Here is a 12079-nt window from a genome sequence, read left to right as displayed (position 1 = left end):
GAGCCGGTCACTTGTCTGCTCGTCTGAACCTCGATTAGATTACGATACGACTAACATGTTCAGCAGTAATTCTGCATTTTTGTCCCGGTACATATCTAAAGCTGATGAACAACACACACACAATAGGGGCCCTAAATCTAGCGAGAACTGAACACAATCCACCTTGAGTTCAGACTGCCCAAGAGAGCTGTGGCTGGACTGTGAATGAGAGAGCGTACACAAAATGCTAAGCCCACACTTTATTATATTTTCACATTTGTCTACAATTATACTATTTGGATATCTTATCTTTCATATTATTCTTATTACAAATAATAGCAATATTCAACGTGCGTAGAAGCGTGCAAAAATGTGCGGTGCGCGGTAGCGTGATGCTGGGAGCGTCTGTCAGCGAGATCTGGCCAGGAGAGCACCTCCCTAGAGAGAGATCACACATGCCACACATACTCCGGGGATGCTGCGTGGCCACTTTCAAGATCACCTCGAAATAACCGAGAGATGGCGTACCGGCGCCACCAGAGGAACCAACACCGGGAACGTTAACCGGACCACTGCTCTCCTCTGTGTGTATGGCTAGACCATCACCGTCCCCGATGTTCTGAGGGGGATGCTTTTTATACTGGATGTTCTTCTGCTCAATGTCTCATAAAATTATTCACAGGACAAGATGCTTAAGGGGTGGACATTAACCACGAGGAAAGCTCATGGGGATTGAAATAGGAATGGTAGAATGCTTTACTTGTAGTGGGTAGGCTGTGTGGGGAGAAGAGAAAGGAAATTGAGAGCAAGTATTGGCAGGAGTTTGCAGAGAACGTTGGGAATAACAAACCTAAAGGAAATCTGGCAAGACGTAAATAAAGGGGTAAAAAAACATAATTTTGTTGCACATCCTGACCCGCAAGGAATTGTGAACGGTCTCTTAGATAAATGGGCGGAAGCTGCTAAACTTAGTTCATTGCCCGCTATAACGAGAGTGTCATTAGATTCTAGGAAAGATCTAAGAAAGGACTTTATATTTACAGCAGGAAACAGTGGTGATGTCACTTGCACAAGTATTTGATGATGATGATTGTTTAGATTCAGCTACTGGGAACAAAGTTCCAAGTAGCACCAAGTAGCCTATAGTGAGCCCGTAGTAGACTTACCTGGCACAAAAGCGGGGCTGTAACCGTTTAAAATGGGCACAGGTATTACCAGAGACGAACTAATAATAGCGATTAAAGTTGGGAAATCTACCGCCCCCTTGAGAGGATGGAGTAACTTATGAAATATTTAATGAACTTGCCATTATGGAGAAAAAGCCTCTTCGCTAGACCTCTTTAATATGAGTGATAAAGAGGGCAGTATTCTTAGTAAATGGAAAAAACCTATGATCATCCCTATCCCTAAAGCCAATGGAGAGTACACACCTGTGTCCTTAACCTCGTGTTTTTGTAAAATCGATACGATAATTTTAAATAGACTTTTATATATAATAGGTCATCAGCTGTCAAGTAATTTGTTCGGGTTCCTCAGAGGCAAAAGTACCTCTGACTGTATAATTAAATGTCTAGCTAATGATGATTATTACTATAAATGTTTTATTGATTTACAAGGAGTCTTTGATAAAGCCAACAAAGAGGTTATCTTACATGAACTAGCTGGACTTGGTGTTAAAGGGAGATTATTGCGCTGGATAGGGGATTATCTTCACGAAAGGAAAGCTCAGGTGTGGGATCAAGGTTGTGTCAGGTGTGAGATCTTTTGAACTCGGCACACCTCAGGGAGGAGTGTCGAGTCCCACCCTGTTTAATGTACTAATGAATAAGATAGCATCTGAGAGATACTCAAATGGGGTAACTCCGATCACATATGTCGATGATATTTTGTTTCAGGGCAAAGATATTTCAAAGGTTCAAACGGTGTTGGATAATATCGGAAACCTGTGTCACCATATGGGACTGGTGGTTAATGAAGACAAAACTACGTTTGAATGAAGAAGTCTGAGGCCTATTATATTGAAAATAAACGGTAAAAATATAGAGTTAATATATAAATATTTAGACATATGTTGCATATACCCATGAGAGTTTGGAAGCTGAGATGAACAGACTGTTGGGTGAATGTCTGAAGAGATTACAACCTCTGAAGGCCTTGGCATGGTGTGGAAAGGGACTAGTCCCTGTCGAGTCCCTGTGCTACGAATGATATACGTCAGTACTGAAGATCCCTTATTGATTATGCTGCATCTGTCATTTCTTGTTTTGGTAAAGGTAGCTTGGGCAAGTTGGAGAAGGTACAAATGAAGCCATGAGAATAATCTTAGGATGCCCAAGAAATGCAATGAGATAATGAGGATGGAATTGAATCTGAAGAGTATTGGGGATAGAATTTCAGAGATTAATCTAATGGCCCAGGCTACATTTATGAGAGGTGGGGGAGCTAACGAATTAATCCTCTCAGTTCAAAAGGTGGGAAGTAATGAACAATGTATGATAAAGTATAATAAGAGAGCAAATATGAGTACCTTATGTTCTATGTTATAAAGTATGTTATGCCAGAATATATTGCTTTTGCCTAAGAGACAATTCACACCACTGTGGGAGGATTGTAACGTAGATGTAGTAATTATTCCCTTGCAAAATAAAAAAGTATGCATGAGATAGAAGAGCCGAGGGCAACATATGATTATACAATTATAAAATAGCCTACAGAACAAACACTACATGTATATGGTGATGGGTCACCATAAGCCGGGATTAGGGAGTAGAACAACTCCCAGAACCCCATTAAGCAGGAGGCCTGGCCAGAGACCGGGCCTCTGGAACCACCACAAGGTAAGGTACGACAGTTCACGCCGCCTTGTTCTGAATACCTGATCATTCCAGAACTGCTACATGTGCCTGTGATCTACCTGTGACCGGTCTTCTCTGTCGACTCCCGCAGCTTAGTCATAAAAGCAGCTGCACATAACCTCATGGATTATACGGGTTATTCTTGCCCATGCCACCTCTTGGGTGGCTTAATCTTTATCAATCAATTCTCATGGCTTCACTTCAAGATAAGGCTTGCTCGCTCTGGTCTACACTCACAGCACCGCTCCTGTGCCAGGTAAGTCCACTACGGGCTTTCCATAGCCCGTGCTACTTGGAACTTGTTCCGAGTAGCTGAATCTATAACAGCAGCAGCAGCTCTGGTCTATCAGCCACACTGTCAGTGGTAGAGACCACACGTTATGACTGACCTTGTAATGCACCCGACAACATCAGTCTTCACCTCCAATATAAATGTTCACGCAGTCTTTAACTCTCACGGGAGACATCTCCCGTCACGCAGGGTGCAGTCGCACCTCCACAGATCTCCAGTATCATCTATTGATACTGGAAATGGCTCAAAAGAGCCACCACTTATGGGCTATTCATGCCCATGCCACCTTTTGGGTGGCTTAATCTTACTCAATCAATCTTTAACTCTTCCACAATTCTTCAGGATACCGGCAAAGGTTCTCAGGCGCCCTAGACCATGGTAAGGGTGACTGATTCCCACCACCCCTGCGTGTTGGGTTGTTAACACCCTGGAGGTGTACCGCGAGTGTGCTCAGCATCTGGAGTGCAGGTGGTGTACATCATGGCCCAGCTGGGGTGTTAAGTCACACACCTTACTACAGTCCCCCCGTCAACATTCCCCCCCTCCACCCTTCCTCGCCACGTCATCTGTTTCCAAGCAGTATACAAGCTGTTTTTTATGTTCTCTATCACACATGAAGCTCTTCATACAGAAAGAATAAAGGAACTCTTACAAAGTTATGGACAAACTATTTAACCCGTTCTCGCACTTTCGTATAGTCAATATTGACTTATTAAATACGTGCATATGTGACATACTAAACATACTAGTTTACCTTGAAAAGCTTCATAGAAAACACCGTCCTTACCTAACCTTCTTAGTATGTTAAGATAAACATCTTATTGCTTCGTAATTACAATTATTACTTAACCTATACCTATAATAGGTTAAGTAATAATCGTAATTATGAAGGAATAAATTATGAAGCTTATCTTAACATAGTAAGAAGGTTAGGTAAGGACGGTGTTTTATATGAAGCTTTTCAAGGTAAACTAGTATGTTTAGTATGTCACATATGCACGTATTTAATAAGTCAATATTGACTGTAAGAAAGTGCGAGAACGGGTTGAACTATTGCAAGTTTGTCCATACTTGTTTTTACACAAACAAACCTGACCTCTGACCTCAAGTGTTGAGAGAGTGCGTGACCTGGTATCTCCCGGGGCCCAAGCGATGACCTCAGGTGGGCACCACATGTACATGCTTGAGCATCATGACCCTGGAGAGACAGCCACGCCAGCCTCCCTCTCTCTCTCTCTCTCTCTCTCGTCACTTGTGCAAATAGAACCAGGCTTCCTCCTGCAGCATCTGCCAACACCTGCCCCACCATGTGTTTATTCCTTCTACAACGCTCCACACAAATATTCAGACAGGAAAGTTTTGTCGGATTAGTGTGCGGACTTGTGTTTACCTGCACCCGGGTATGTGCGCGCGTTCTCTTCTCGTATCAACAGTTAGTCGATCCCAATAATGATTAACCTCACCACACGGATTGTGGTTACATAGAGCGGCAGGCGGGTGTGTCTTCCCTGTGTGGTGCTCGCTGGCTGGCTGGCTGGCTGGCACTCCCACTTGAGCCAGCCACGGTCATGAAGTGTCAACCATGGCACTCCCACCTGGGCCAGCCACGGTCATGACGTGCCCACCATGGCACTCCCACCTGGGCCAGCCACGGTCATGAAGTGTCAACCATGGCACTCCCACCTGGGCCAGCCACGGTCATGAAGTGTCAACCATGGCACTCCCACCTGGGCCAGCCACGGTCATGACGTGTCAACCATGGCACTCCCACCTGGGCCAGCCACAGTCATGAAGTGTCAACCATGGCACTCCCACCTGGGCCAGCCACAGTCATGAAGTGTCAACCATGGCACTCCCACCTGGGCCAGCCACAGTCATGAAGTGTCAACCATGGCACTCCCACCTGGGCCAGCCACAGTCATGAAGTGTCAACCATGGCACTCCCACCTGGGCCAGCCACGGTCATGAAGTGTCAACCATGGCAGAAATGGAGAAAATTGCCGACTCAGAGTTGCATAGATCTTTCACTGCCTGAATCCATTAAAAACTATCTAAATTATTGGAAACGTTTAAAATGTCTTAAACTGTATTATCACGAGACTAGGGGAGGGAAGGGAACCACCATCAGGAGAAAGCGTCAATCCATTATGACTATATAGCACTTGGAAGGGATCAGAATAGGGATTTGGGATGGGACGGGGGGAAAGGATTAGTGCCCAACCACTTGGACTGTCGGGGATTGAACGGAGACCTGCATGAAACAAGACTAAAAGGGCGTCGTTCACGTTCTTCAAAAGACGACGGATAGACGGTTGAGCCCGTAGTGGACTTGCCTGGCACAGGAGCGGGGCATGTGGACCCCCATACCTCGTGGTTACCTTCCGATGATTTCGGGGTTTAGCGTCCCCGCGGCCCGGTCCTCGACCAGGCCTCCTAAAGACAAAGATGCAGGCCAAATTATTTATATACACAGGCTTCCTTTTACCTGGAGCATACCTGGAGAGGGTTTCGGGAGTTGTTCTACTCCCCATGCCCGGCCCGGGGCCAGGCTCGACTTGCGATAACTTGGTCCAACAGGCTGTTGCTTGCAGCGGCCCGCAGGCCCACATGCCCACTGACTTTCCGACAAAAATGTATTTATTATATTCAAACTTCGAACACTGACACGGAGCAAACCATGTAGAGCAGACCAGCCAGAAGAGCACCTAGGATTTGCACAACATTCTGAGTAGCACCTCAAATCTCTGGAAAAATAATGCTGGGAAAACACAAAATTATCCATCAATCAGAGGGAAGCTGTCGCTCTGACAGCGGCGGCCCAGATCCGTGAGGAGCAGCAGAGGGGGTGGTAGAGGAGGCGGCGCAGGTGGAGGGTGCTGGTGGTGGAGCAGAGGTGGTGGTGGTGGTGGAGGGGAGGGGAGAGTAGTGGAGAATGTGATGATGGCGAAGCATGAGCAGCAACAATGTCGTCAGGAATTTTAACCTTTGTCATCCAGGCTACAGTAGGTGTCTGTCATGGCGCGGCCCAGTGCCACCTCACGTACACCCAAGGTGCCCTTCCTCAAGTGCCAGGGCTGCCCCTTCTCCAAGTGCCAGGACACGAGGGTCACACCCTCAACGCGCACTCTACCTCTATGGACCCCCCCCCCACACTGCTTAACTCTTACCAAGAAACTGAGATAATCACCGCGTATGGAGCGAGTGGCGCCTCGCCAGTACAGCAAGGCGCACGGAGTCTCTCTCTCTCCAGGACAAAACCTCGTTCCTGGCTGAGGTGAAGAAGAGTAATTGACCCCGAAGAAGTGTCCAGACGGAAGTGTCTCACCATCGACGCTGCCGCCAACAAGGCACGACTCTACACACTAACCTCCACACAATGGATGCGCCGTGGCATCTTTTTTTTTCCACCTGTGCGCCTGATGGGGCCGTGATGGTGGTGCGTGATCCCACACCCCGACCCTGCCCTTGCGTGTCCCACCGCCTGCATGCCCTCACACAGTGGCAGGGCATCATAAAAACCACACTCATGCCTGCACGAGCACTCCTCCACCAGGGACGGCTCATCACAGCCATGGCTCTACTCAACCACGAGAAAGTGCCTAGGTCATTACATGCGTACAAGGTTCACGGAACTGAACTTATATTAGTTGGAAAGTTCAGAGTCGCAAGAGCACAATTTACACAATACTGAAATATTAACAGTGTGAATAAGGAGAATCGGTTGGGTGAAAGTAGGGTTGGGAACAGGACGAGAGGCACAATATTTTGGATTTTATAACAATTTATACAAAAAATTATAATTTTTTTTATAACACACTATAAGTCACAACGGGGCCGAAAATTACACACCCAACCCACAAATCTAAAAATAAAGGCAGTGACAAACATTTCGGTCCGTCCTGGACCAGCGATAATGGTCCAGTATGGACCGAAACGTCGCCACTTCATTTATTTTCAGGTGTACTGTATTGGTTAGGTGTCAGATATGACACAGCACAAGAGATTTGGGATTAGCTGCACCCAGATGACCGATAGCTACAAGGCGGGGTCAGAGAGCTGGAGACAATGCTCCACACGAGCAGACGGGAAGAGGCAAGAACACTCAAGTTTCTTTAATAATCGCCAAACCTGTTAGGCAGTAATTGTGTCATCCTCACTCTTTCTTTCACTCGTGTAACACTTTCTTCCCTGCACCACCACAACCACCACGAATACACCCACCACAGTCACCTGGTCATCATGCAGGGTCACCACCACAACCACCACGAACACACCCACCACAGTCACCTGGTCATCATGCAGGGTCACCACCACAACCACCACGAACACACCCACCACAGTCACCTGGTCATCATGCAGGGTCACCACCACAACCACCACGAACACACCCACCACAGCCACCTGGTCATCATGCAGGGTCACCACCACAACCACCACGAACACACCCACCACAGCCACCTGGTCATCATGCAGGGTCACCACCACAACCACCACGAACACACCCACCACAGTCACCTGGTCATCATGCAGGGTCACCACCACAACCAGCTGGCTGCACCAGACTGTCACCACCACCACCTGGCCACCAAAGGCAGAATATCGACATGAAATCCGCACCTTCTGAAGCATAAAACCGAAATTAAAAAAAAAAAAAAAAACACAGGTTTACAACAAGCCTGGTACCAGAGCTAAAAGGGTTGTGCTATGAAGACAGTCTAACGGAACACACACAATCCTAGAACACAGAAGTGGGATATGATAACATACAGGACACTAAGGGGACTTGATAAGGACAAGAGGACACAGTTGGAAGCTGGCAACGTGAATGAGCTAAAGGAATGCATGGGAATACTCGCATCCTGTGTGGGTAGTCAACAAGCAAATGCACTCGGAAGTTGTAGACGCGACTTTCATCCACAACTTCAAGGCCAGATTCGACAAAGAATTTCAGGTCTTTACGAAGAAACTAACATGGCGACCAGAGTTGTGAGAGGAAACGTAAGAGGAAACACTGGACGACAGTCATTACTATGGAAGAGGTTAAAGAGCACATGAAGGAAATAAAAGCAACAAAATCAATAGCCAGACGTAATATCACGATGGCTGCTGGAGGCAGCAGAGGGCAGGACAGGGCACACTCACCCGCTAACGGATGTTTTCAATAAAATACTTGATACTGGAAAAAAAGGCAAACGTATTCCGAATATTCAAACATTCTGGTCAGTGTTACTGATAAGTATTCCATGTTAAGTGCAGACAAAATTAATCAAGATGAGAAAACCACACATCAGATGATGAAACGAAACGTCGTCGTCTCTTCATCTTCTGATGTGTAGTTTAGTCATCATATCTTCAGCCACATTATTGTGACTCATCTTCAATCAAGATAAGAATAATTAAAACACCTCAAGAGGATAAACTTTGTAACAAAAGAGCAGCATGGATTATACGGGTAAAGTCGTGGCTGACAAACTTTTGTATAGTTGTATGATAAGATTACTAAAAATAAGAAGGGGAAAAAAAGGAGGGCTGGGCAAACTGTATTTTCCTAGATTGCAAAAAGTATGACACTGTTCCTCACGACAGGCTGGTGAACAAGATGGAGAAGCAGCAGGGGCAACTGGGAAGACACTGAAGTGGGTAAAGGAGTACCTAAAGGACAGAAAACAGAGACGAAGTCTCGAGTTGGAGGAAGGTAAGCAGTGGAGTCCCCCTAAGGGTCGGTTCTGGGACACTTAGGGAACTGTTTCTCGTGTATATGAATAACACAGCCGAGGGAGAGAGCTCGTACAAATCAGTTTTACAGACGACTCAAAGCTAGCGAGGAATGTACAACCGAAAACTGCACAAAGCAAAGTGCTGATGTACACAAACTCCAGGACTGGCCAAACAAATAGTAGCTACAATTCAGTCTCAACAAGTGAAAGATAATGAACAAAGGAAAAGGTATGTACATCATACGGGGAAGGCAACTACAGGAGTCAGAGAGAAAAGGATTTGGTAGTGCATATAATTCCAACACTATTGCCAGAGGAACACACTAAAACTGACAGCATGTGGGACGCTGGAAAAAAAATATATATATGCCTTTGCTTGAACAATATTGGGATATGCAGCACCGGCCTGGAATCTACACCTTGTGAAGCACATGACCAAACTTGAAAAAGTACAAAAGTTTATTGTTTACCTGTTGTTGGTTCTGGGATTCAAAGTCCTTGCAATCTGGTATCTGACCAGGAGACTGCCACCCAGGCTTTTAAACACCGCTGCCCGCAGTCTAATTTATAAATCAAAGCCTGGTTCATCAGCCACCCTTTGGAGGTGTTTTATCAAGTTCTCTTCTGAACACCGAGAGGTTGACTAGTTATGCTCATTATATTTAAAAGGAAAGAGTTGAAAATTCTAAATCCCTTAACATTGCTAGTATTTATCCTTAATATTCTCTCTCAGCATACCTATTGCATCTCCGCTTTTCAGCGGGGCGATTTTGCACATCCAGCCATGCCTCCTGGTTTCATGAGTTATTTCCATGTCCAGATTTGGAACCAGTCCCTCTAATATTTTCCAGGAGTAAATGATTATGTATCCCCCCCACCCCTTCCCTGAATGCTCTATAGAATACAGATTTATAAATTGTAAACGTTTCCAATAATTTAGATATTTTGTTTATTATTTTTATTAACATTATTAGGATTTGTGCACTAAAGATTACTGCACATTCTCCAGCTTTGAATGGGGCTGTTATTGTGCAACAATAAAGACCCAGAGAGCACTCTTAAAAAGTACCATCATTGGTCTGGCAGCTCTGGTTCGCAAGGTTCCTTTTCCTTGTAGTTTTGGCAGCTACTTTGTTGTGTTCCTTAAAAGTAAGGTCTTCCAACGTGATTACTCTCAAATCTTTTATTGCTTTTTCTTTCTCGAAAAAGCTATTGTTTTTTTCTTGCCCGAAACGCTATGCGTATTAGTGGCTTTAGATATTTGTATGTACTAGCTCTGCCTATAAATAATCAGAATGAATGTAACTCCGCATCTATGTATGTACTTTTCCTAAATAAAATTATTATTATTATTATTATTATTATTATTTATTATTATTATTATTCTGTAGTGTAATTTGACTACAATTGATGTGATTTTTGGTTCGACATTTTCGTTTTTACCAGAGCACAGGAACTGGAACTTGTCTCTGCTAAACACGTTTTCTGTGGCCCATTGGTGGACCTGACTTGCATCAGTTTGGAGGTTTGATGCGTCTGAATTGTCCAATCGCATAAATCCTAATGCCCCCTGGAAAGAATGATACGGTATTATAGTTTGAGTCCCTGTCTATATCCGATATGAGGATGAGAAAAATTACTGGAGCAAGCACAGTACCCTGGGGGACCGAGCTCTTCACGGTTGATGGTCTGTATTTAACTTTGATTTACTAACATAACCTAAAAAAGGCAGCAAAGATACGTCTTCCTATTTTGCCGGTAATCTCTTTTGTACACATTGTGTGTGCAATAACACCATATCACATTCATCGAAAACAACTGCGAAATCTGTGTACATTACATCAACGCTTTGTTTGTCTTCCACGGCATCTATGGCTTCATCATTGTGGTCTAGCAATTGAGAGAGGCATGAGCGTCCCTGCTCTGAATCCAAGTTGTCCAGGGTTATGATGACACTGATTCCATGTGTTTTGTGATCCTAGTTCTTAGCGCACTTTCAAAGATTGTTATGGTGTCATGTTATAATTCTTTTTGTTGTGTCTGCTTCACTGCCTCTTGTGAAGTGGCCCGGTCTCCGCTTTCGTTCTCACTTGAATCTCTCTCTTCCTAATGGAATGTGAACTGAGCGTATGTCTAGTGCTACTGTGCCTATTTTATGTAGTTTAAGGTTTGAATGATCTAGCTGTTTATTTAGCTGGTCTTCCCGGCGTAAAGTTTTGGTTTATTAATCAGTTTATAATTAAAATGGAATTTGCTGAATTCCCGTCCTCTTGGATGTGAGGTGAGCTATTGCCCATGCTTTTCAGAACTTCGATTAGGGTTGTGGTCTGAGTAACATGTATTTGTCATCATTACCTTCCTAATCTGTTCATCATTGTAAAAATAAGGGCTAAATTGTTTCCTGTTTTAGTAGGCTCTACTATTTCCCGATACAGTACAAGGCAAATCTATCACACACCCGTAAAAAATCTCTTTTGTGACATCATTTACTCTCCTTCCTGGGATTCGCTCGTATATAACGGCATTTCCTACATTTTCCTTTTTTTTTTACCACGCTGGGTGCAGTCGCACCTCCACAGATCTCCAGTGTATCAAGATCCATGCTCTTGATACTGGTAATGGCTCCAAAGGGCCACCACTTACGGGCTATTCATGCCCATGCCACCTTTTGGGTGGCTTAATCTTCATCAATCAATCAATTTTCCATTTTAGGGGCAGTAAATTAAGCCACCAAGCAAGATGACGTTCGGGGCTGGGTTTGTGAGGTGTTACTGAGCACTATTCTGTTTTCTTTAGTTGGTCTTTAAACCGCAGAGGACTTGTTCTTGGCGACTTACAAACAAGGACAATAACCGCATTTTGGATATCTTCTTGAATATCATCACTTCCACCGTACCATTTGTGGTGTTTAGCAGCTGGGCGCAGATGAGGTTAGTGCCACAGCTATGGCGGTAGGTTAAGGGGGACTAGTTCTTTTAGTACAGCTAGCTTTGTTCTCAACCTGCAATCGGGGTTTTCTGGTTTGAATTCCGGGAGGAACATAGATGGTTAAGCATGTTTTCATTCACCTAATGTTCCTATTCACCTAGCAGTAAATATGTACCCGGGGGGGGGGGGGGTCGGGCAACTGTTACAGAGTCGCCTAAGTCCAAACAGTTGTACTGTTGTGAGGCAACAGTACAGTAAGGACACAAGGCGGGGCCTAAGGAGCTGGACCTCGCCAACCCCCATAATCA

At 44.9% G+C, this 12079-nt stretch overlaps 1 protein-coding gene across 16 annotated transcripts in view; it reads right to left on the bottom strand.

The window, feature by feature from the left end:
- The window catches only part of LOC123757969 (smallish), a 174472-nt gene that overhangs the window by 95844 nt on the left and 66549 nt on the right, over positions 1–12079 (bottom strand). The window lies entirely within an intron of this gene.

The sequence above is a fragment of the Procambarus clarkii genome, chromosome 22, assembly GCF_040958095.1.
Source record: "Procambarus clarkii isolate CNS0578487 chromosome 22, FALCON_Pclarkii_2.0, whole genome shotgun sequence".
Lineage (NCBI taxonomy): Eukaryota > Metazoa > Arthropoda > Malacostraca > Decapoda > Cambaridae > Procambarus > Procambarus clarkii.
Note: the sequence above shows the minus strand (reverse complement) of the source record. Positions and strands in the feature narration are given on the sequence as shown.